The sequence below is a fragment of the Pleurodeles waltl genome, chromosome 4_2, assembly GCF_031143425.1.
Source record: "Pleurodeles waltl isolate 20211129_DDA chromosome 4_2, aPleWal1.hap1.20221129, whole genome shotgun sequence".
NCBI classification, from domain to species: Eukaryota; Metazoa; Chordata; class Amphibia; order Caudata; family Salamandridae; genus Pleurodeles; species Pleurodeles waltl.
In genome coordinates, this window is record NC_090443.1 from 1,043,318,321 (window position 1) to 1,043,344,722 (window position 26,402).

Below are 26,402 nucleotides of genomic sequence, written 5' to 3' on the forward strand. Positions count from 1 at the left end.
AGCAACGCACTGTACACCGGCATCACGAACCAACTTATACAAAGTCTCCAGAACACCCAGAACACTATCACAATACTCATCCTCAAAATCCCCTTCAGTGCACAAATCACGACCCACCTCATAAAGCTACACTGACTAAAAAAAACAAAAGTGATGCCAATTCAGACTACTCACCCACTCATACAAAGCCCCCCGCGACATCAGATCTGCCTACCTCAACCAAAGCCTCAACTTTCACCAACCCACCAGGCAAGTGCGCTTAGCCTCACTCCACTTCAAACAAAGACCCCCCTTTCCCAAGAGCAAGTAGGAGGACGCACGTTTTCCTACATCGCTGCCAAATCCGACCTTCCTCACCACATCAAGGCCTCCCCATTCCTTTGTGAATTCTGCAAGAAACTGAAGACCAGGCTATTCCACTACGAGCCTAATGGGCTTACTCATCTACTCCAGCGCATGGATACCCCTCGGGTGAGAAATGTGCTTTACAAAGCCTCTTAGGGAGCCCTGTTTGTGGGCCGGCAGATGCATCTGTCACACATTACCTATAACTGCAGACTCCCCTGGAGTCTCAGGATCAAAGAGTCACAGTCAACCTTTACAAAAAATGTTTACAAGTAGACACATGTGATAGTAAAACTGTTTTCAGTTAATTAACTGGTTACAGACAAATGCACTTTAAAATATCATATAGGGTTAAGGCGCCTGCTGCACAGATATTTCTGTACCCAGCAATTTCAAAGGTGTACTAGCAATGAGATCCCTCTGGTACTTAAAGCACTTGCTGGAGAGATCTGTGTGTAATCTAGTTGTATGTTTTATTCATTGAGTTTTAATGTGCCTGCTGTAAAGCAGAATGTGTAAAATATAAGCAAATATGACCACAACACCCAGAGCATATATAGCTGTACAGTACAGATGTAAATTACGGTGATATAGATATGTTGATGCATAGTATAGTACTCTTCTTGGTATTCCAGAGAGATGTTTATTTGGATCAACAGTTGTGTATCAATGAGCACAGCCAATCAAGCACAGCCAACACGTGTTTCGTCACACAGGCTAGACTACTGTTACGTAGTAAAGGCTAAGTACTTAAAGAGAGAAAGCAGCACTTACCTTAAAGTTGTAAAGCGGCGCATGATTTTCAACTTCGTTAACATGTCTATACTCTTACGCGTGCCAAGCTACTCTCGACACTCGTGGCCCTCTTTATTAGTTCACTCTTATATGGTATGCTCACTTTTCGGGAATACTTTGGTGAGTCTACGATTGGGTTGCACTGTTATTTGGCTTATTTACCTATTTCTCCACTGTATCTAACCCCTTTATTTTGACAATTCATGTTACAGTTACCTACAAATATGATTTTTTCCACGATTTTACAATGAGTCACTCTTTTCATGTCTGTAACCTCACTTGTCCACTATTGTCTATACATATGCCTTTTGCATTTAATAATATGTAATTTAAACCTTTGTATGGTATATTCTTTACAACCTTGAAAAAGTCACTGTGTCACATGCAGGTCACAGATTTCTATTTTAAGTAGATAGCGTCGTGGGTTAATGTTTTTGGCGCTGAGAGCCTTCGCGTAGTCAGAGGTGATTTTGCCTATCATTTATTTATTGACACAGAAACTAGGGAACCACTTTAAATCTATCCTGTATGACAAAAGTGACTTTTGTTGGCATAGTATGAATTAAATTAGCTTTAATGTCATTTAAGGTAATGTGATTGCCACCAATATTTATTTAGGACTTTTCTTTTCAGAATTTGGTAAGCCTGAAGAAGTTTCCCAAAATTCTCAGTCCTGCATAAAATCACCCTAATGTGACCCTTTTCCAATCTACTTACAGATGCTGAGCACCACCTCCATCCTAGCACATACGGTAAGCGATGCTGTGTTACTTTTACACAGGCTTAAAGCTGCAATTAAAGGGCTATATTGGCGTGGATAGTTTGTGGGTTCATAGCAGTGTTCATTGGATGCCCGGAGCTCTCTAATGAATAGTTAAATAGCTTACGTTGTTCAATGGAACACTGTTGGAGGATGTATTGCTAAAACACCTTACAAATGCATTTCTGCAGAAATCTGAGTTTATTCCAGTCTTATACTTTGTATTTGAATTATCGACAGATCCCTGTAATATTGGTACAAATCCATGAATGCAGTAGAGCGGCTACTTGCAAAGCTATTCCTGGGACGGACTCATGAAAACTAGCTGTAAACTATTAGGACCTGATAAGCCAGACCTGAAACTACAATATACCTCCCAAGATGGGGAAGATGTTCAAACGCACATCCTCTAACTCCTTGTAGATTGGCCTACAGGGACTGCTTTATCAAATTCACGATTCAACTTTCCCTGCTTGCTATGTGGTGGTGACATTCAATGGATGAAAAAAGAGTAAGAGGCCAGAAGGAGTTGTCCGATAAAATAAAGGAACATGCACCCTTGAGAAACCATGTGGAAATCTGACAATGTTCGGCATTCGTGAAGAACAGGTATTGAAGCCCACATAAGCGACGTCTACCCAAAGTCACTAAAGATATATAGATATAGATACATATTGGCCTTTGTTTCAGTGGCACATTTAAACTAGCATTGAGACTCTATGATGAATCTGAAAGCTCCCCAAATTCAGGCATATTCAGAGGGCAGAGCAGGCAGCAAAATTGTAGCACATTTAGAAACTGCAACAGTCTTCTAGGAAAACTCTAAAACCCTTCAAAAAGAACTTCATGCATGCGTGCTGGACATAGTAAGAAGCTTTGATCTCCAACTGTTATTAAACACTGATTTTTTGGCTATTCAAGTTGATGGCACCGTTGCCATGGCCACTAAACACGTCAATACTAGGTTTTTGGTCTATTGATAATGACAGGACAGAGACGAGAGGTCTTGTGGTTTCAAACATTTGAGGGACTCTGGTGCCGAAGCCTTTGCTACATCTATACTGCCTGAACTGAACCCTGTATTTCCAAAGCTTCCTCAAAGCAAGAACTAATTGCACACGCCTATGATGGCACGTTGGTTCTAAGTGAAATATGTGCTGGCTTGCAAATTTAAAATTAAGAGATGTGTAAACATCTCACAGTTATGCGCACTAGCTCAATCTTATTATGCAGTAGACAGTAACAAAGGTTTCTGAGGACCAAATTCTCTTTATCTATGTACCAGGAAAGGCAGCATTCTTGTCCCATCCACCTAAATGAACTGACATACTACAGGATATCACAGCAGGAAAGCTTTCAAAGGGATCCCACATTTGTTGGACATTTCAGATTCGCACAAGCAATGCAATTTACGAATAGACCCATGGCTTTGCCCCAAGCCATTACATGATAACGAGTTCCAATTCTTTCTGTTTTTCTTTCATGAGGTAACACTTCATTTTTATATATCATACAACCAGCTACAAAAAACACGAAATATATACTGTCTTCTTCCAAAGAGCTATAATTCAGTTTGTTACCAGCATGGAGAACGTCAGAGAAAGAATTGAGAATTTAGAAAGTAGATAACCAGGTGATCCAAGTTTTCAAATTTCAGAAAAAACATAACAAGCTGCCCAAGAGGGTTGTGGCCCTATAGTTGTGCAGGGAAAGGATGTTTCTGTTAATGAACGAGCACTGAACAAGGCTGAACTATAATGAGGACAGAAGATCTGAAAACCAAGTCACCTCTGCTATACAGGATGCACGTATAATGGCAGGCTACTGTCCCATTTCTTTGCTTGCTTTAATTCAAAAACTGAACTGGAAAAATCACTTACTGAGACATTTGCTTTAATAAAAATACTCATAACCGCGTCCATGACAAATTAGAATGGCGTTTTGCTAACTTCAACAGAATTAAACATTCTTTTTTCATAACAATCTTTATAAAGTGTCAAAGTTAGTTGAATTACAGCAATAATACATCATACTCAAACAACGCTTACAGAAAATCCTCCTCCAATGTAGAACTTTTAGTCATGGTTGAAAAGAAAGGTTCACATTGATAAAGTAAGAAGTAGTAGGAAAATGAACAAACCTCACATCTAACCCACTTGTAAATTTATACTCAAGGGGCCCGATTCACAAAGGTAAACTTATACTTTTGTGTAAGTTTACTACTTTTGGGTATTCACAAAGGTAAACTTAGACCAAAAGTCCCACTTCACTACTTTTCGTTATTCAGAGATTACAGCATAGAGAGCGTTGCTGCAGTCCAGCCTGATAGTGATGAATCCTTATGTGACGGTCCTTCTGGTGTTCTGAGGTAATCATTTAAAGATCTTTAGTAGCATGCATAGGATGTGGAAGCAGAAGGCGCACACAAAGTTGACTTGAGATGTCATGTTGAGCTTGTCATCTAGGATGATCCCTAGATTTTTTGAGTGGTCTGTGGGTGTTGGTCCTAGCTCTGATGGTCACCAGGTGGAGTCGCATGGGGAGGTCTTGTTGTCAAAGACCAGTACTTCTGTCTTGTCGGAGTTGAGCCGCAGACAGTAGGCTTGCATCCAATCTGCTACCATAGTTAAGCAGCTGGTGAAGTTGGTCCTGGTGGTGGTTGTCATGTCCATCATGCTTAGGATGAGTTGGGTGATGTCGGTGTAGGAGATGATGCTGATATCTGTCATGTATATGTTGAAAAGGGTGGGGCTAAGGGACGTTCCCTATGGGACTCCCCTTATCAATCTCTTGGTCTCTAATGTGAATGGTGACAGCCTGCCCCATTAGGTTCTTCCCGTGAGGGAGGAGCAGACCTATTTGAGAGCAGAATCTTCTATGCCAATCTTGGCGAGTCTTCTGAAGACGGTGTTATGGGAGACAGTTTTGAAAGTCACAGAGAGGTTGAGCACAATGAGGGCCACCTTTTCTCCTCAGTCCAGGATGATTCGAATGTTGGCAGTGGCCGCGATGAGTGCTGTTTAGGTGCAGTGGTTATTTTTTAATACTAACTGAGTGTTGTTTAAAAGATAGTGAAGTTCGAGGTTGGTTGTGAGTTGCTTGTTGTAGGAGGCTGGCCTGGTTTGTAGTGGGTACCACAGGTACTTACACCTTATACCAGGTCCAGTTATCCCTTATAAGTCAAATGTAGTCAGTGTCTAGAAGCCAGGCTGTCTAGATGTACCTTTAGGCAGAGCAGCCAAAGTTGAACTAGGCTCTTGCAATACCACTGTAGTCACACAGTACTCACACACAAGAAAGACAATACTCAGTGTTACCTAAAATAGAGGTACTTTTTTTTAGTGACACAAGGACAAAAATACTTTGGAGACTATACTCCTGTAGGAGGTAAGTAAACTACACAATATATACACTAAGGTGGTCATTACAACCCTGGCGGACGGTGTTAAAGCAGTGGTAAGACCGCCAACAGGCCGGCGTTAAAAAAATGGAATTATGACCGTGGCGAAAACCGCCAACAAAGGCAGCCACTTTAACACTCTGACCGCCACGGCGGTACAAACAAACAGCTTGGCGGTCACCGCCAACAGACAGGCGGAGAACAGTGTACCGCCCACAGTATCACAACCTACCAATCCGCCACCTTTTCCGGGGCGGATTCACCGCGGACAAAAACACGGCAGAAACAGGACTCCGAAGGGAAAACGCTCACCTCTACACCTCCCAGGAGGAATCCAGACGCCATGGAACCCGAGCTCCACATCCTGCAGCCCTCATCTTCTTGCTCCTGTACGAGGGGCATAAACGCCGGCGGAGAAGACAACGGTAAGTACTGCACCTTCGACACAGGGGAGGGGGAGGGAAAAAACAGGGACACACACATGCAACACCCCCACCCCCACCCTCACCCACTACAACACACACACTAATACAGCATCATACAATACAGTTACACCCCCCAAACCCCCTGGAAGAATGCAAAGACAAAAGCAAATGAGTGTAACCAATGTAATCTATTAAAATCCAGGACGCAAAAATATATATACACCATTAACAAATATTTACACCAAGAATAGTAGTCCAGGTAGTGCTCCATTGAAGTCCGTGGAACACTGGGCCCACACGGCATGGGCGAGGCCCACACTCAGTCCCCGACCATGATGGAGAGAACACTGCAGGGGCATCAGATAGCAATAAAACAGGCACCTCGGGGGGAAAGAAAGGGGGGGCACCTCAGCCGGTTGAGTGCACGACGCCAAATCCACGAGAGGGCCACATGCCCACTGTTCAATCCTGGGGAGTGCAAAGCCACAGTCTCTCAAGTATCTACAGTGGGTGGGTTGCCCACTGCCATATCCTGGGGAGTGCAAACCACAGTCTCTCAAGTCCCTACAGTGGGTGGGTTGCACACTGCCATATCCTGGGGAGTGCAAAGCCACAGTCTCTCAAGTCTCTACAGTGGGTGGGTTGCCCACTGCCATATCCTGGGGAGTGCAAAACCACAGTCTCTCAGGTGGATGCCTTTCTCCACGGGTTCTGGAGGGGGCTTTGTGCCCAGAGTGCTTCATCCTGCCAAGGACAGAGGTAGTGGATGCCTTTCTCCACTGGTTCTGGAGGGGCCCTTGTGCCCAGAGTGCTTCATCCTGCCAAGGACAGAGGCAGTGGATGTTTCTCTCCACTGGCTCTGGAGGGGGCTTTGTGCCCAGAGTGCTTCATCCTGCCAAGGACAGAGGTAGTGGATGTATCTCTCTACTGGTTCTGGAGGGGGCCTTGTGCCCAGAGTGCTTCATCCTGCCAAGGATAGGGGTAGTGGATGCCTTTCTCCACTGATTCTAGAGGGGGCCTTGTGCCCAGACTGCTTCATCCTGCCAAGGACAGAGGTAGTGAATGTATCTCTCCACTGGTTCTGGAGGGGGCTTTGTGCCCAGAGTGCTTCATCCTGCCAAGGACAGAGGTAGTGGATATATCTCTCCACTGGTTCTGGAGGGGGCTTTGTGCCCAGAGTGCTTCATCCAGCCAAGGACAGAGGTAGTGGATGTATCTCTCCACTGGTTCTGGAGGGGGCCTTGTGCCCAGAGTGCTTCATCCTGCTCGTGACGGACTCAGTAGTGTCAGTGCTTGTTGCGGCGGTGTCCTGTTCAGCGGTGCTTGTTGCGGCGGTGTCCTGTTCAGCGGTGCTTGTGGCGGCGGTGTCCTTGCCAGTGACTCAGCTGCTGGCGGTCCTTCATGGCCCAGCGGGTCTGGTGCTGGCGGTCCTGTCAGTCCCAGCGGGGTTGGTGCTGGCGGTCCTGTCTGTCCTAGCGGGGCTGGTGCTGGCGTTCCTGTCTGTCCCAGCAGGGCTGGTGCTGGCGGTGGCCTCCTGGGAAGCAGGGCTGGTGCTGGTGGTGTTGGCCTCCTGGGCAGCAGGGCTGGTGCGGGCCTCTGTGCAGCAGGGCTGGTGCTGGCAGTGGCCTCCTGGGCAGCTGGGTTGGTGCTGGCGGTGGCCTCCTGGGCAGCGGGGATGATGGCGGTGGCCTCCTGGGCAGCGGGGATGATGGCGGTGGCCTCCTGGGCAGCGGGGCTGATGGTGGTGGCCTCCTGGGCAGCTGGGATGATGGCGGTCTTCTCCGCTGTGCTGCTCTTCCCAGACTTGCAGACTTTCTTGTGGCCCTTCCCCACCTTGGAAGGTGTCGCAGCTGACTCCACACTCCCACCTGTACCCCTGGGAGCGGCTTTGGTGGCTGGAGTCTTCCCCCTCTCCCGCCGGGCACTGGCCAACTTTTGATGTTTGACAGGTGGGGGACTGTCCGTGCTGTGGCTCCGTGCCACACTGGCTGCCCTGGTGGCCGGTGCACTCCAGATTCCGGTGACTACAGGCACCACTGGTCCCGGAGATGTTGTGGCTGAGGTGCTAGGTTGGGCCCTGGAGAGTCGGGCCCTAGGAGACTGACGGGTGGGGGAGGTGAGGGAAAGAGGTCAAGGTTGGAACGGAAATGTTTCTTCGAGACACTGGGACGGGTAGCTGGAGGAGGTTTGGGAGTGGAGGAAGAGGTAGTGGTTGTAGGAGGTGTTCGTTTGATGACTTTGGGTGAAGGTGCATGCGCTGGAGGCTGTTGTGAGGTGGATGGCTGTTGGGTGGGTGTGTGCCTGCGTTTGTGTATCTTGGGAGGTGGGGTCACAGACACACTGGGAGAGGACACAGTGGACGTGTGAATGGCAGTGGGGGTGGTGACTGCACGTGAGCGGGGTGTGGTGGTGTGTGTGCTGGTGATGGAAAGAGGGGCTGTAGATGTAGTGCATGCAGGTGTGAGTGTAGACGAGACTGGGAGGGAGGAGGGAGACGAGGAGGAAGGGGACACAGTGGAGGCAGGGGATGTTGGTGTGTCTGCATGTGTGTGATGCTTGCGTGAGGTGTGGTGCTTATGTTTGCCAGAGCTTCCCTTGTGTGTTGAGGTGTGTGCATGCTGGTCTGAAGGTGTGCTTGGGATAGGCTGAGGTAGAGGGGATTGGGTCTGGGTGGAGGAAGTTGGAGGGGGGAGGCTAGACACAGGGACAATGGCTGCCATCAGTGCTGAGGCCAGAGTCTGAAAAGCTCGCAGAAGGGGCGCCTGACCAGAATGAATGCCCTCCAGGAATGCATTTGTTTGTTGCAACTGCCTCTCTACACCCTGGATGGCATTCAAAATGGTAGACTGCCCAACAGTGAGGGACATGAAGAGGTCAATGGCCTCCTCACTGAGGGCAGCATGGGTGACTGGGGCAGGGCCTGAGGTACCTGGGCAAAGGTGATGCCCACCCTCCTGGGTGAGCGGGCACGGGGCAAAGGCTGAGGGGCTGCTGGGAGGGCGGTGCTGGTAGGGGGGGTGGCGGCTGTACCTGTAGATGCGGGGAGCACAGATGTTGCCGCCACCACAAGGGAGCTCCCATCAGAGGACGAGTCCGTATCACTGGTCTCAGATCCTGTCCCCGCCGTGGAGCTCCCCTCGCCCTCCGTCCCACTGGTGAGCTCCGAGTCCGTTGTCTCGCCCTCCAGGGCCATGTGGGATGCAGCTCCCTCCTGCTCCGGTGCCACTGCTCCTCCGCCTGATGATGCTAATGCACACAAGAACAGGAAGATCACAAAAAGGGGGGGACGACAGGAGAAAGACATGTTGAGTGCATGCATTACCGCTACCATCAGCGGACACAACAGACACAGAAGCCCCCTGCACTACGCCGCGCACTTGGAGTCCACTGTTCAATCCCTGGGACATGGCCTACAAGGCTATGGCCGACATCTGCACACATGGATGACACAGGAGCCTGACTAGGTGTACTTGGCACTGTACACAGGTGGGGTGCCACAGGGTTTGCCAGAAGAAGGGGACCTAACTAGCACACTCGCCCTGGCCTAGGGAAAGCCACAGCCCACCTCCTCCACCCAGACACCTCCACTGCGTGCAAAATCCGCAGAATGAGAGTTTACTCACCCCCTTGTGGCTGCTGTCATGCCCTCAAGTGCCCATCCAACTCCGGGTACGCCACCACCAGGATCCTGAACATCAGGGGGGTCATGGTGCGACGGGCAACCCTCCCACGTTGGGAGGCCATCCCCAGCTGGGCCTCCACCGTCTTCTTGCTCCAGCGGTGAATGTCCTCCCATCTCTTATGGCAGTGGGTGCTCCGTCTGTGGTAGACCCCCAGGGTCCGGACGTCCTTGGCGATGGCACGCCAAATATCTCTTTTCTGGTGAGCTCTGACCTACATGAATTGTACAGGGAGAAAAGAAAAGTTATTACCAACTGCACCGTCACAGTCATTGGCCCCCATCCCTACCCTTGCCATGTGGCACATGCACTCACTGTTGTTTCATGCACGCCTCAATCTCCCCCCCCCAACTTTCATCCACCCCACTCCAGACAGGCATAGCCCATAAAGCATGCTCCCAGTGTTCTTACCTGTTTGTCTGGAGGACCGTAGAGTAACGTGTACTGGGGGAGGACCCCATCCACGAGTTTCTCCAACTCCTCCAATGTGAAGGCAGGGGCCCTTTCCCCAGACGCACGAGCCATTGTCTCTTCCAGACTGAGGTCACAGCAGCACTTGCAGTGTAGGTCCTCTCCTGTTGAAGATCAGGTATCGAGTGATTGAACAGATAGAAAATGGTGGTCACATCCGCAGCGGTGCGTACCGTCACCGCCGGTGTACATTCTCATTGGCCCTGGGACCCATAGGGTGCAATGTTAACCAATGCAGAATTGCACTGCGGTCTGCGACCGCCAACCGCGACGGTGTACAACACCAGCGCAGTTACCTCACATCCCACTGTCCCACTTTACAGCTCAGGCAGCCGCAATTTCAGGGGCCCACATGGCTTGATTTATAACTGCGTCACACATACCTAGGCCTTGCCTCAACACTCATACAGGGCACATTTCTGATTAGGATTCGTGTTCTGGGTAAGCTGTGGGTACGTACCTCTGAGTTGGTTGACTCTGTGCTCGCTGTTGTCCTTCATAGGCACCGTCCGCTGGGACATGTGAGGGGATGGCGGCATCCTCCGGTGTACAGACCGCTGGTGGACCTGTCGACAATGGAGGAAAGACATGTGATCATCACCTACAGGCTTGATCGTGCCGCAATCCAGGAACTGTGTGCCCAGCTGGAGCCAGACCTGATGTCAGCTATCCGCCATCCCACAGGAATCCCCCCTCAAGTGCAGGTGCTGTCAGTACTCCATTTCCTTGCAAGTGGGTCATTTCAAACAACAGTGGCCATAGCATCAGGGATGTCCCAGCCTATGTCCAGAGTGTTGTCTGCCCTGCTGAAACACATGAGGAGCTACATCGTTTTCCCTCAGGTGGAGGATTTGCCTACAGTAAAAAGGTGACTTCTATGCCCTGGGACATATCCCCAACATCATAGGTGCCATTGATAGGACACATGTGGCCTTGGTACCCCACCCGCAGGAGTGAACAGGTGTACAGAAACCGGAAGAGTCATCATTCCATGAATGTGCCGATGGTATGTTTGGCCGACCAGTACATCTCCCATGTGAATGCCAACTTCCCTGGCTCAGTGCATGACGCTTACATCCTGCGGAATAGCAGCATCCCTTATGTGATGGGTCAACTCCAGAGGCACTGTGTGTGGCTATTAGGTGAGCACCTGGAAGCAAGTCAGTGGGAATGGTTGTCTGGGTCTGGGGATATCCCTACAGGTTAGTGTGTATCTAACAGATGTCCCTCGCCATTTGCAGGTGACTCTGGTTACCCCAACCTGTCACGGCTACTGACCCCCCAGTGAGGAATCACAGGACAAGAGCAGAGGAACGCTACAATGAGGCCCATGGGCGTACTCGGCGGATTATAGAGCGGACCTTTGGCCTCCTGAAGGCCAGGTTCAGGTGCCTCCATATGACAGGTGGATCTCTATTCTACTCACCAAAGAAGGTGTGCCAGATCATCGTGGCCTGCTCTATGCTTCACAACTTAGCTTTGCGACGACAGGTGCCTTTTCTGAAAGAGGATGGTCCAGATGGCGGTGTTGTTGCAGCTGTGGAGCCTGTGGACAGTGAAGACGAGGAAGCAGAAGAAGAGGACATGGACAACAGGAACTCTGTGATTCTGCAATATTTCCAGTGAGACACAGGTAAGAATACAAACATGCTTATTACATGTACTTTAACACTACTACCTCTCTACTGTCTGTCCTTTTCACCCAGTGTATGGTCACTGAGTTGTCACTTTCCCTTACGATTTCTCAGATGTGGGTCCCACTGTGTGACATCTGCTTTGTTTCCTCATGGACTAGAGCTGTGTGACATAGGTGTGTTGACATTACATTTGAAAGAGCATTTTGACACTATAATTGCTAATACACTATTTCGAATTCACAGACTGACTCCAGATTGTTTTGTGCTTCAAGGGTGCTTATTTAAGTGCTCAATATTGGAGGGGGTTGTAAAATGGTGAGGGGTGATGGTGGAGGAATGTCCATGGCAGAGTCCAGTCTATTAGTCTCACAGATGCATTTCCCAAATGGGCATAGGAAGTGGAGCTGGGGCAGTTTGAGGATGGACAGGGTGACAAAGTGGGACAGAAGGATGACATTCAGGGTGGTCTCATTTCTTGGCGGGGGTCTTGGCATCGTTCTCTGTCTTTGTCCTGGATCTCAGGGACAGTTTGCGGGGTGGTTCACCCTCTGCAGGGGGTCGGGTGCTGGTGTGGTGGTCCTGTGACGGTGCCTCCTGTCCACTAGCGCCGGCGAAGGTGGTGGGCAGTTCATCGCCCAGGCTAGTGTCAGGGGCCCCTTGTTGTGGCACAGTGTCCCTCCTGGTGTTGAGTACTTCCTTCAGCACCCCTACGATGGTGCCCAGGGTGGAATTGATGGATCTGAGTTCCTCCCTGAAGCCCAAATACTGTTCCTCTTGCAGGCGCTGGGTGTCCTGAAATTTGGCCAGTATCGTTGCCATCGTCTTCTGGGAATGGTGGTAGGCTCCCATGATGTTGGAGAGGGCCTCGTGGAGAATGGGTTCCCTTGGCCTGTCCTCCCCCTGTCGCACAGCAGCCCTCCCTGTTCCCCTGTGTTCCTGGGCCTCCGTCCCCTGGACCGTGTGCCCACCGCCACTGCCCCCAGGTCCCTGTTGTTGTCGGGGTGGTGGGTTAGCCTGGGTTCCCTGTAGTGGTGGACACACTGCTGCTTGACGTGTCCTGGGGACAGAGGTATGGGCCCGCTGGGTGGGTGCTGTGCTGGTGTTTCCAGAGGGGGGAAGCTCTGTGGTGGCCTGTGACTGTGTGAGGGGAACCGACTGTCCAGAGGTCCCCGATGGGCCGGGCTGATCATCTAGATCCAGTTGGACAGAGCTGCTATCATCACTGTGGGCCTCTTCTGTTGGTGGTGTGGACATGTGTGGACCCTCCTGTCCGGTGACGTTGGGTAGGGGTCCTGCAGGGGTATAAAGGGATGTTTATTACATCTGTGTGTGGCATGGTGTGCAATGGGTGGGTGACCGTGTACCCCAGTGCTTGCATTCTTGTGTGGGAGCTTGTGTGATAATATTTTAGGTGTGTGTTTGTGGGTATGTGCAGTGGCCATGCATTGGTGATGGTTGTCCATGCTTTGTAGTTGCATGCAGGGCTTGGTGTTGGGATGGGTGGGTTGTGATTTTGGGACATTTGTGAGGAGTTTGAGTGATGGGGGTGGGGGTGAGGGTGAGGGTATGTGATAGCATGCAGGTAGGGTGGGGGATGTAATAGTTAAGATTTGCCTTACCAAAGTCCATTCCTCCATCTACTCCTGCGAGGCCCTCAGGATGCAGAATCACCAAGACCTGCTCCTCCCATGTTGTTAGTTGTGGGGGAGGAGGCGGGGTCCGCCACCAGTCCGCTGAACCGCAAGGTGGTGTCTTGAGACCACGGAACGCACCTTTCCCCGTAGGTCGTTCCACCTCTTCCTGATGTCATCCCTGTTTCTTGGGTGCTGTCCCACTACATTGACCCTGTCCACTATTCTTCACCATAGCTCCATCTTCCTAGCTATAGAGGTGTGCTGCACCTGTGATCCGAATAGCTGTGGCTCTACCCGGACGATTTCCTCCACCATGACCCTGAGCTCCTCCTCCGATAACCTGGGGTGTCTTTGCCGTGCCATGGGGTGGTGTGGGTGATGTGTGGGGTGGAGTGTGTAGTGATAAGTGGGGTGATATGTAGTGGTGTGTTGTGTGAGGTGCTTGGAAGTTAGGTGGGTGATGGTATTGTGTGCCTGTGGATGCTATTGTTCTTGCTGGTGGTGTCTCTCTCTGGCCTTCTGGCGCAATTGTTGGCGTAAGGGTTTGTGGGTGATGTGGGTGTGTGTTTTATATTGTATTGAGTATGTGGGTGTGGTGTGTGTATGTGTATCAGATGTGTGTATTTCGAATTGTCCAATGTGGTGGTGTTTTGGAGATGTATGTGTATTTTGAGCGCGGCGGTGTGTACCGCCAATGGAATACCGCGGTTGAAAGACCGCCACGTGGATTCGTGGGTCGTGATAGTGTGGGCGTATTTCTGTTGGTGTGACGGTGTAGATTTCGTTTTTGCCAGTTTATCACTGACCTTTGGTGTGGCGGACTTGTGTGGGTGTCTGAATTTTGGCGGATTCCGAGCAGTGGGTCATAATGACCGTGGCGGAATTCCGCTGCCGCAGCGGTGTGTTAGCGGTCTTCTGCACAGCGGTAAGGAGCTTTTACCGCCAATGTTGTAATGAGGGCCTAAGAATCAGACACAGGTAAATAATTAGTCAGAAAATAGTGCAAATAGTGAAAATCACAATAGGTTGCAATGAGCCTAGGGGGAACACAAACCATATACTAAAATAGTGGAATACAAAAGTCGGTTTCCCACCTAGGCAAGTGTAGTGTGTAGAGTGGCGCTGGGAGTGTACGAAAACACCAAAGGTAAGTAAAATACCGCACCCCAGAGCCCAGGAAAGCAGGAGTAAAGTACAGCAAGTTTCCTAAAAACACACAGACACATATACAGAAGTATAGAAGATAGTGCAAGAACCAGAAGAGACTGCAAGACACCAACGATGGATTCCTGGACCTGAAGGGCTGTGGAAGAAGGGGACTAAGTCCAAGAAGCACTGAGGAGTCCAGGGAGAACAGGAGCCCCTGCTAACCCGGATGAAGGTGCAAAAGAAAAACCACTGGTTAGAAGACAAAGTCAGAATTTGACCAAAGAAGACAGATGCAGGTTCCTGGTTGGTGCAGGTGATGTCCCACGCCGGATGGATGAATGCAGTCTGGTTTGCGTCGCTGGATTCTGCGAACAAGCCTTGGCAAACGCAAAGCTCACGTTTGGAGGAAAATGGCGCTGCCCTGGACCAGGAAGGACCAGGTCGACTCTACCTAGGAGGGGGAATCAGAGGGGGCCCTCAGCAGTCCAGAGAGCCCTCAGAAGACCAGGCAGTGTGATTAGGAGTCCCACAAGATGAGGACAAAGGAGGTGCAAATGGAGGCCCATGCAGCACTCTAACAAAGGATCCCACGCTACCGGGGAATGTTGCAGGAAGCTGTGCGTCACAGGGATGAGTGCTAGGGACCTGAGCTGTGCTGTGCATGAAGAACTTCGAGGAAGGTTGCACACAAGCCTTGCTAGCTGCAAAACATGCGGTGCATGGGGTTACTGTCTTGCATGGGAAAGCAAGCCCTTACCTCCACCAAAATTGGATGTCTGGACGGTCGGGACCACTTCAGTCTACCACCCGTGTTGCTAGATCCACACTCGTTGACAGGAGAGGGGTTCAAAGCCACTGGTCGTTCAGCAGAGAGATGCCTGCTGACGCAGGGAAGTGTCTCCGTCACGCCACTGGAGATTCCTTTGGTTCTTCTGGTGCAGGCTGAAGACAGGCAGTCCTCAGAGGGTGCACGACCTGGAAACTGTTGCAGTTGCTGGCAGGAGCTGGAGCTACAATGTTGCAGAAGGCTTCTTTGCTTCTTTGTTGCAGTTTTGCAGAGTTCCTGGAGCAGTCAGCGGTTGATCCATCGGTAGAAGATGAAGTAGAGGATGCAGAGGATTCCTGCTGGAGTTTTGCAACCCGAATCTGAAGAACCACCCAGAGGAGAGACCCTAAATAGTCCTGAAAGGGGGATTGGCCACCTGATCTGACATCACCTGCTGGCACTGGCCACTCAGATGCTCCCAGAGTTCCCTGACCATCCTGAAAACAAGATGGCAGAACCCAGGGACCCTCTAGAGGAGCTATGAGCACCACCCCTGGGGTGGTGATGGGCAGGGGAGTGGTCACTCCCCTTTCCTTTGTCCAGTTTCGTGCCAAAGCAGGGACTGGGGTCCCTGAACCGGTGTAGACTGGATTATGCAAGGAGGGCACCAAATGTGCCTTTCAAAGCATTTCCAGAGGCTCTGGGAGGATACCCCTCCCATGCCTGTGACACCTATTTCCAAAGGGAGAGGGTGTAACACCCATCTCCTAAAAAAGATTCATTGTTCTGCCTTCCTGGGATTGAGCTGCTTAAGCCCCAGGAGGGCAAAACCCGGTCTGTGAGGTGGCAGAAGCTTGGGCTGCAGTGGAAACCTCATAAGGCTGGTATGGCAGTACTGGGGGTCCACATTGGAACCCCCAGAGTGCATGGGATTCTACAACAAATACTGGAATCAGTATTGGGGTACAATTCCCAGTTGATAGACATCTTACTTGGCCATATTCCGAGTTACCATTATGTAGCTAGACATAGGTAGTGACCTATGTCTAGTACACATATAAAATGGCGTCCCTGCACTCACGACGTCTGAGAAAATTGGCCTGGACGACGTGGGGGCACCCCTGTTAGTGCAGGGGTGCCCTCACACACAGGTACTTTGCACCCATCCTTCAGGGTAGGAAGGCAGACACATAGGTGACTTATAAGTCACCTGGTGCAGTGAAAATGGCTGTGAAATAGTGCATACACTATTTCACACAGGCTGCAATAGCAGTCCTGTAGAAGCCTTTGTGTGGTATCCTTATGGGTAGCAAAAGAAATGCTGCAGCCCATAAGGATCCCCTGGACCCCCCAATGTCCTGGGTACCTAGGTACCATATACTAGGGACTTATAAGGGGGCCCAGTAAGCCAGTTTGGAGTGACATACTGGGTTAACAGTATGTACAGACAAATTTAGAAACAGAGAGAGCATGAGCACTAGAGTTCTGATTAGCAGGATTACAGTGACAATTTAAAAAACAGTAAAACACACTGACAAGCAGGCGATAAACCATAAGCACTGGGGTCCTGACTAGCAGGATCCCAGTGGCACAGTCAAAAACGCACTGACATCAGGCAGAAATTGGGGGTAACATGCCAAGAAATATGGTACTTTCCTACACTTGTTAATGACCTTCTCAGCCACCTTAACTGGATAAGGGAGCAGGGAGATGGGTTGGAAGTTTCTCAGTTGATTTGGGTCATCTGTGGGCTTCCTGAGAATGGCATTGATTTCTGCAAGTTTCCATTCATTTGGGAAAGTGGCGGATAAGCTGAAGGTATTGATGATGTGGTCAGCGTGGTGTTAATTGGTGATGTTCCCAAGTTGTAGATGTGGTGGGGGCATGGGTCCAATGGGGCCCCTGAGTGGATGATCCACATGATAGCTGCTGGGTCGTTTCTGGTGAGTTGTCCGTTTGGTCAGTGGTTGTCTTGGTTGGTGGTGGGTAGGTAAGCAACAAGTTTGCTGGGGTTGGGTTGGTATGAGAAGTTGATGTAGATGTTTTGCTGTGGAAGACGTTGGATAGGTTGCCACAGAGTTGTTGGGAGGCAGTGATGTTTTTGACAGTGGCTAAAGGAGAGGGGAAATCCTTAATGATCAAGACAATCTCATTGCAGCTGTTGGAGCTTTTTTCAATGAGGTTCACTAGTGCTTTTTTTGGTGTCTCTTATTTGCTGGTGATAGCATCTGAGTGCAGCTTTGTAGGTAGTTCTGTCGGTGGTGTTGTGTCTAGCTCCATTTCCTTTCTAGCTGCTTACAGTGTCTTGAAGGTCTTCTGTGTACAAGCTGGCCTGCTTGTTTGATCTACTATGCTTGATGGGTTTGATGGGTGCGAGGGAGTCTGCATAGTTTTTGATTCAGTTGCTGAGTGTCAAGGTTGTCTGTGAGGCTAGGTTGATCTGTGCTGAGTGCACTGAGCCAATCTGCTTCTGCAATTTTGCCACAGCTGTGGCTTGAATGGCTGCACCCGGACGGGGAGTTGACTTGAGGTGTGCTGATGTGGAAGTGGGTGAAAAAGTGGTCGGTCCATGTGCGCTTTGTGTTGGAGTTGTATTTGATACTGTGGCTTCTGGTGAAGATGGATTCCAGTGTGTGGCCTGTGGTTTTTATTGGTTCTGGGATGAGCTGGGTGAGTCCGATGTTGTTCAAGCTTTCGTGGAGTGCTGTGGAGCAGGGGTTGATTTAGTCTTCCAGATGAAACCCTTTATTGTGATAAATGAATATGTCACTACAGGCTTCATCAGTAAACTGGATTGTTAGTTGGCGTTCCGACCAGGTTCAAATTCCACACCTCTGGGTTGGGAGAAACAATGATCCCTATACTTCAGTTAGGAATTAGTTGAAGTTGCACCTATTTAAAGAACACTACATTTCAATACATTAATACCCCACAAATCAGCTACCTCTCCTGCCACTTTTTGACTCTAAGTTTGTCTTTGACCCTTTTGGATGGATTCATGCCACAGAATACCACATACATACACACATTGTTAGACCTGACAGCCTTAGGGTGGTCTTCCTCCAATCTTTTTGCCCGTTTGCCTCATATTTTACTGAATTCTTTTTGTTGGCCTTAGGACTCTTAGCACTTTATCACTGCTGACCAGTGTTAAAGTCCATGTGATGTCTCCCCTAAACATGGTTTGATTGGTACACCCACAATTGGTATTTTTAGTTTACTTATAAGACCCTAGTACAGTGCACTACATGTGCCTAGGGCCTGTAAATTAAATGCTACTAGCGGGACTGCAGTACTGCTTGTGCCACCCACCTCAGTAACCCTTAAACATGTCTCAGGCCTGCCATTGCAGAGCCTGTGTTGGCAGTTTACATTGCCATGTCGACTTGGCATTTAAAATCCCCTGCCAAGCCTTAAACTCCCCTTTTATAATATTTAAGTCACTCCTAAGGTAGGCCCTAGGTACCCACAGGGCTGTGTGCTATCTAACGAAAAGGTAGGACATGTACTTATAAGTTTTACATGTCCTGGTAGTGAAACTCCCAAATTTGTTTTTCACTACTGTGAGGCCTACCTCTCTCATGGGTTAACATTTGTGATTCCCTTTTACATTTAATAAGCTGTAACTCCTAGTTGGGTAGGAGTAAGCATCTCATGTTATGTACCTGTGGAAAGGTAATGACAAATCCTCTTTAATGGTAAAGTTGGATTTGAGGATACCATTCTGAAAATACCACTTTTAGAAAGCTGGATATTTTCCTGCTCTTAGCCATTTGGTGTCTACTGCCTGTCTCTGGTCACTGACTGGGCTGGGTGAAAGTTCACTTTGTGTATTCCCTCTAGACAATCCCACACAAAGGAAGGCTGGGTGTGAATGTATGTATCTTACTGGAAGTAAGGTATGGAGGAGTTGAACACAGCCTCACACTTACAACTGAATAGGATGGGCTCTGCCCACACACATAGAGCTACATATGCCCCTTTAGTGAATCTGGAGCCAGGGCAGGATGACAGGACCTGTGTGCACTTTAAAGACTCTTCTTTGAAGTCACTCCAAAGTCACCAATGGGTATAAGTACTGGACTTCTGACCCTACCGACTCAGTACACTGCTGGACCTGTGAAGAACTCTGCCAGGAAGAGGGCTGCTGTGCTGCTACAAGGACTGCCACTCTGGACTGCTGCTCTGGAAGAACTACTTTTCTGCTGTGCTTTCCTGCTGTCTGCTGCCCTGCGTCCTGCAGGGGAAGGACTGCACCCATCTCACTTGAACCCAGAGTGAGTACAAGGGCTTGCTGGCTTGACTCCTGTTTTCTGAAGTCTAAGGGGCATCAAAGACTTCAACTCATCCTGCTACTACACCTGGTCTTTCCTTGCTGCAAGTCTTGCCCCGCCAAGTTGTGGCAACCCAGTCCTGAACCCTTGAAAGTGGGTATAAGCTATTGCTTTATTCAGAACCCACGATTCCTCATGGGAACTGGTACATCTTCACCCTTGCATGGGTTGGAACCAGCGCATCCTCGGCGTTGTGGACAGCGGACCCAACTCATCTCCTTCTGAACCAGTGCATCGTCTGCTGTTGGAGCAGCAGCCCCGCATGGCATTCGGAACCAGCGCGTTGCACTCGGAACTGGTGCATCATCGCAGCTGCATGGAGAAAACCAAAGTATCTTGTCCATTGCGTGGCTTGCCACCGAAGAATTGCTTCAGCTGCACCACGCATCTTCAACAACGGTACTTTGGTTCAGTGGGCCCAAGTGGGTCCCTGTATCTGGCCCACACTCCATCACTGTCTTCCTGAACTTTTGACTTTGCCTGGGTCCAGCGGGACCAGATATCCCATTTAAACGCATAGTGCTTCTAAGCGATATTTTACATTTATTCTTTAAAAATTCATATCTTGACTTCTACTTGATGGATTTTTGTTGTTTGGTCTTATTTTATTTCTATAAATATAATCGATTTCTCTAACTTGGTGTGGAGTTTTCACTGTATTACTGGTTGAAGTGTTGCAAAAATACTTGATACATTGCCTCTTAAGTTACACCTGTCTGCTCTATGCCAAGCTACCATCAGGGTGAGCAGAGGTTACTTTCTGATGTGTATCTGACTTACTCTGACAAGGGTTGTGCTCCCTGCTTGGACAGGGTGCATACCCCCTGCCAACCAGAAACCACATTTCTAACACACATACATACAAGAACTCAGTAATGTACTGTTAGAGCCCTTCCTATGACCCACACGTGTGCACCTATTTGAGAACTGAAGATGAGTGTAAGGTAACCATGCTGGGCCTAGTAGATGCTTTGGGCAATGACTTAGCTGCTGAAATTTCCAGAATTGAAAATTGGGTAGTTGAAATAGAATCTGTAGATCCACAAAGGGACTTTGCCATTTTTCACTTTGCCCTTTGACCAGAGACTTTGCTGAATTCTTTACTTTTTGTCACTATTGCTGGCGACTCGCTGAATGGACTCTTTCTTATGGACTCCGTAGGTAGAGATTTTTGTGCCTTTTGCTTTTTTTCCCAACCATCCTCAAATGCTAAAAGATTAGATTTAGGATTTTTTTGACCCTGTGAGAAGACTCTTGACAGACCTTCTAAATGCTGACGGTTTCTATTTTTATTTACTTTTGACTAGCCTTAGTTAGTCTTCAGTTGGCCCAGATGTCATTCTTCCAAATAATTTTTGTCATATTTTTGCTTTTTGTCCCCTAATTTGATTGCCCAGCACGTCAGCTAGTGACATTTCCTGCAAGAATTTCCCTAGTTGTATTCAGCCATTATACATTAAGGGGGTTATTCTAACTTTGGAGGAGTGTTAATCTGTCCCAAAAGTGACGGTAAAGTGACGGATATACCACCAGCCGTATTACGAGTTCCATAGGATATAATGGACTCGTAATACGGCTGGTGGTAAATCCGTCACTTTTCCGTCACTTTTGGGACGGATTAACACCTCCTCCAAAGTTAGAATAACCCCCTAAATGTGTTTCCATGTAAGGAAGAGTTAGTTTATGTGTATTCAGTGACCACCAAGTCCTAATGTAATGGTTTTATGCTGCTTGCATTGAGTGTTTAGTATGTTTAATGTGGAATGAGCTTAATTCTTTCAAAGATTCGGACACCCCATGGTAATTTTGTACCTTTATAGTTTGTTTTTGAGGGTCGTTTGCATTAACCTGTGCATTAGTTTGGAATAAACACCATTGAACTTTTAATTCAGACTTGGTTTCCCATGTATGGCCACATTGGTCATACAGTAAATTAAGACGTGTTTGTAGTCTTGTGTGAATTCTAACTATTTCTTACCTCCAGATGGGTGAAAAGATTGTCGGCCTCATTTAAAGCATTTACCTAAGTGCAAATTGCTTTAGCACCACCGAGGACAGATATGTACTCCTGCTCTTCGAAGGAAGAAATATGCAAAGAGCAGGAGTTGATGCAACCTGTGCCTTCAAAGCTTTACACTTTTATACAGAAGATTGGCAGAACATGCTTTGTCAAGGGGAATTTTGAGATAGATTTTACATCTTTCTATGGCAACTGAAGTGGGATTTACTAGGATAACATCATACACATATAAGGGAACTGTTACACCATCTACTTAAGAGGAAACACATGGGGAACTTGGGAAACTCAGGTAAGTGCAATAAAAATACATAAGAAAATTCCAGGAGCAACATTACATTCTTACTTTAGGCCACACTTGGTGCTGGTCTTCAGTGCTCATCTATATATGAACCGGACGCAGAGAACATAAACTCATAGTACATTTTGGGAAAGTCCTAGTTTTTGGAGCTGATACCACAGTCTATTGCAGTAAAGTTATTGACTATGGAGTTGTAATCCTCAACCTCAAACAAAAACAGATAATCTCTGTTTTTCCACCCATTCCAGGTAATGCTAGTGTGGCCAACATCATAATGTTATCAATGGTAGGAAGCCCTGGGTCAAATTTAATTTGCCTGCAATGTTCTATGTTTTTTTGAATCACTACAAGTAAAACACTTCTAAGGTATTTGCCATCTGCACCCTGGTTTTTGCCATCCTCACCCAGGAATGTAATTGAATGGTACTTCTTCAGCCAGTAGGAAGACCATTGTTTCCAATACATAACAGACACTTAGGGCCATATTTATGGCCTGGTTTGAGGTGCTCTTGCACCAAGCAATGTGGTGCAAGAGCGACGCAACCAGAAGTGAGATTTATGAAATGACGAAAGGCCACCTTGCGTGGCCCTGCTAAATAATGTAACGCAGCACAAATTGCTGCGTTCCCTTACTCTGCCCCAGGGAGGCATTACATGGGTGTTGCATGGGTGTTCCCATACAACACCCATGGATTTTGACGCATTCCCAGATTTACCAGGAGTGGTAGACCTGGGAATGCACCAAAAACCAGCACCTCCCCAGGTGAGGTGTAACGAGGAGAAATATCTTTATTTCTAATCGTTTTTTCTCTTTCTAGGTTTTCTGCATCCTGTTTCACACCTAGCAAGAAGAAAGAGCCTCTCTGCATTGTTTTTTTGTGCAGGGTGGTGTCCCTTCCTTCACAAAACAATCAATCCTTCATGCAACAGAGGCACCCTTGTACCATGATGCAAGAGTGCTTGTGTTGGCGCCTCTGCTGGGGAAAGGTCAGCAATGCACTGTATTGGGATAAATATTGTGCATTCCTGCCCTTTCCCTGTGCAGCACTGCGCCACTTGGCCATAAATATGGACCTTGCCTCTTGCTCGTGATTGGATGCCTTAGTTGTCTCTCTAACATGTCTGCTTTTGTTGTTTTGCTTTGCTCCCTATTCTTGTGTATGTCGCACCCATGAGCATTTTGGTCTCAAAGTCTGCTAAGTAAATTATTCTTTCACTCCATACTTGACGTTGTTTTTAGCATGTAGAAGGGACTACTTGAGCAAGATAGAAGTCATCTTCAAAAGAAGGCTTCACTGTGTAAAGCAATATGTTCTGCACATTTATGAAATATGGTAAAGCATAACTGTTAGAAATAACCCTCTCCGCAGGGTTACCCCCAAACTTTTTGCCTTCCTCCTACTTTTTCTGAATTATTTTTGGGGGCTTTTAGTACTCTGTGCACTTTACCTCTGCTAGTCAGTGTTAAAGTGAATGGGCTCTCTCACTAAAACATGGACTGATTGGTAAATACCTAAGTGCCATATTTAATTTATTTAGAAGTCCCTAGTAAAGAGCACCACAGGTGCCCAGGGCATGTAAATTAAATGCTACTAATGGGCCTCTAGCACTGCTTGCTCCACCCACTTAAGTAGCCTTTTAAACATGTCCCAGGCCTGCCGTTGCACCCTGACTACAGTGGTACACTGCCATGTCGACTTGGCATTTAAAACCCCTTGACAAGTCTTAAAGTCGCCCTTTATTATGTATGTCACCCATAAATTAGGTCCTATGTAACCCATAGGGCAGGGAGCTATGTAATTAAAAGGCAAGACATATACTTTTAAGTTTTACATGCCCTGGTAGTGAAAAGATTTCAAATTTGTTTTTCACTACTGTGAGGCCTACCCTTCCGATAGGATAACATTGGGGATCCCTTATTACATTTGATAAGCTGTAATTCCTGATTGGGAAGGAGTAGACCTATCATGTTTAGTACCTATGGAATTGTAATGATAAATCTTCTTTAATGGTAAAGTTAGATACATTATTACCATTTTGAAAATGCCACTTTTAGAAAGAAATCTTTTTCCTGCTCTAAGCCCTGTGTGCCTTTAGCCTGACTCCAACTCTATTCTAGTCTATTCTATTCTATTCTATTCTGTTGTGACTTATAGAGCGCATGGCAACCCGAAGGCATCCCAGTGCTAATTGAGAAGAGGGCAAGCAACCGCGAGAAGAAGGCACCTAGTGAAAATCGATTTAATAAACAACAAGGTTTGTAGGAGTTTACGAAAGCCTAGCTCATTGTCCGTAGCCGGAATGGTCAGAGGAAGGCAGTTCCAATACACGTCTATTGTGGGGTGGTGGGGGGGGGCAGCTGGACTTTTAACATCCCTCTAGACAGCCACCCATAAAGGGAGCTTAGGTGTGACTGATGGGCCCCCAGCATCCTGATGGGCCTTCCTGGGCTGGATGGGATGGAGAAATTGACCACAGCCTCATACTTACACCTGACTAGGTTTTGCCCTGTCCACACACAAAGAGCTTAACAACCTTGCATTCTCACTTAAGCCAGCTTGGAACCAGGGCAGGGGGAGGAAAGGAATTCCTTGCACTTCAAAGCCACTGTCTAGAAGCTTCTCCCACCTTCCATAACCAGGACACAAAAGTATAAATACTGGACCTCAGACACCACCATTTCTGTACACTTCTGGACATGTGGATACTCTGCCAGGAAGAAGGACTGCTGTGTTACTAGAAGCACTATCATTCCGCTAGACAGCTGCTCTGAAGGATCTGCTGCCTTGCTGTGCTGACCTACTGCCTGCTGCCCTCCTGCCTGGGCAAGAAGACCTGGATCCACACCTCCATCTTGCTCCCAGGATCCCAAGGTGGCTCAAAATGCTAATCTGCTGGCTTGCTGATCAGAGCCTCAGGGACCTAACAGGCTCCCCACAGCTCCTGGACTCATCTTTAACAAGCTTGTGACCCCCAAGAGGCACCTATCAGGTCCTGTTCCCTTGAGAGTCGTTTTTGGGTCCTGAAATCAAGCTTTTGGGCTCTTTGTGACTGAGAATGGGCCCACTCGCACCAGAACTGCCCAAAGAATGAGTGCGAGCATCTGCAAAATTGTCTCTTTGCATATCAAGTATCATTGCTCCTGACTGCAAGGCTCCAGCCCTCCGCAACACCCGGCTGCTCTCCTTTCTACCGGCAAACTTCTTCCCCATGAACGGGACTCTTGGCCCAATCCTTGAAAAAGTAAACCTTCAGCGGGACCTTTCTGGGACTGCATTCAAACTGCGCTCCATCGCGTCCGGCCTGAACTTTTCAATTTACCTTGGTCTAGCATGACCAAATATCCCCGGTTGGAGCTTCATGCTTTCAAGCACTATTTTGCATTTTAGCCTTTAGAAATTCATTACTCCAGTTCTTCTTATTGGATTTTTGTCATTTTGGTCTTGTTTTGTTCATTAAACTAAGTTCTAACTAGGTGTGGCATGTTTTTAGGGCGAGGTATAACTGAAGAATCAGAGTATATTATATCATCCAGCGTGTGCTATGACTGAGGATCTCCATGTTATAACATACAGAGCAGGCTACAACTGAGGAGTCAGTGTACATTATATCATCCACACAGGGCTATGACTGAGGATCTCACGTTATAAGATACAGGGCGGGTTATAACTGAGGAGTCACAGTACATTATATCATCCAGCGTGTGCTATGACTGAAGATCTCCATGTTATAAGATACAGAGAAGGCTATAACTGAGGAGTCAGTGTACATTATATCATCCACACATGGCTATCACTAAGGATCTCATATTATAAGATGCAGGGAAGGTTATAATTAAGGAATCAGTGTACATTGTATCATCCACATAGGACTATGGCTGACGATCTCATGTTATAAGATATAGGGCGGCATATAACTGAGAGTCAGATTGCATTATATCATCCAACCTGGGTGATAACTGAGGATTTCACGTTATAAAATACACAGCAGGTTATAACAGAGGAATCAGAGTACATTATATCATTCTCACAGGGCTGTGACTGAGGATCCCCATGTATAGAGGGTGGGTTATAACCGAGGAGTCAGTGTACATTCTATGATCCACACAGGGTAATGACTGAGGATCTCATGTTATAAGATACAGGGTGGGTTATAACCGAGCAGTCAGTGTACATTATATGATCCACACTGGGCTATGACTGGGGATCTCATGTTATAAGATACAGGGCGGGTTATAACCGAGGAGTCAGAGAACATAATATCATCCACACAGGGCTATGACTGGGGATCTCATGTTATGAGATACACAGCGGGTTATAACTGAGGAGTCAGACTACATTACATAATCCAGGGTGTGCCTTGTCTGAGGATCTCCATGTTATAAGATGCAGGGTGGATTTTAACCGAGGAGTCAGAGAACATTATGTCACCAACACAGGGCTATGATTCGAGATCTCATGTTATAAGATACAGGGCAGGTTATAACTGAGGAGTCAATGTACATTATATCTTCCAGCATGGGCAATGACTGAGGATATCATGTTATAAGATACAAAGTGAGTTGTAACTGAGGAGTCAGTGTACATTATATGATCAACACAGGGCTGTTACTGAGGATCGCGTGTTATAAGATACAGGGTGAGTTGTAACCGAGGAGTCAGTGTACATTATATGATCCACACTGGGCT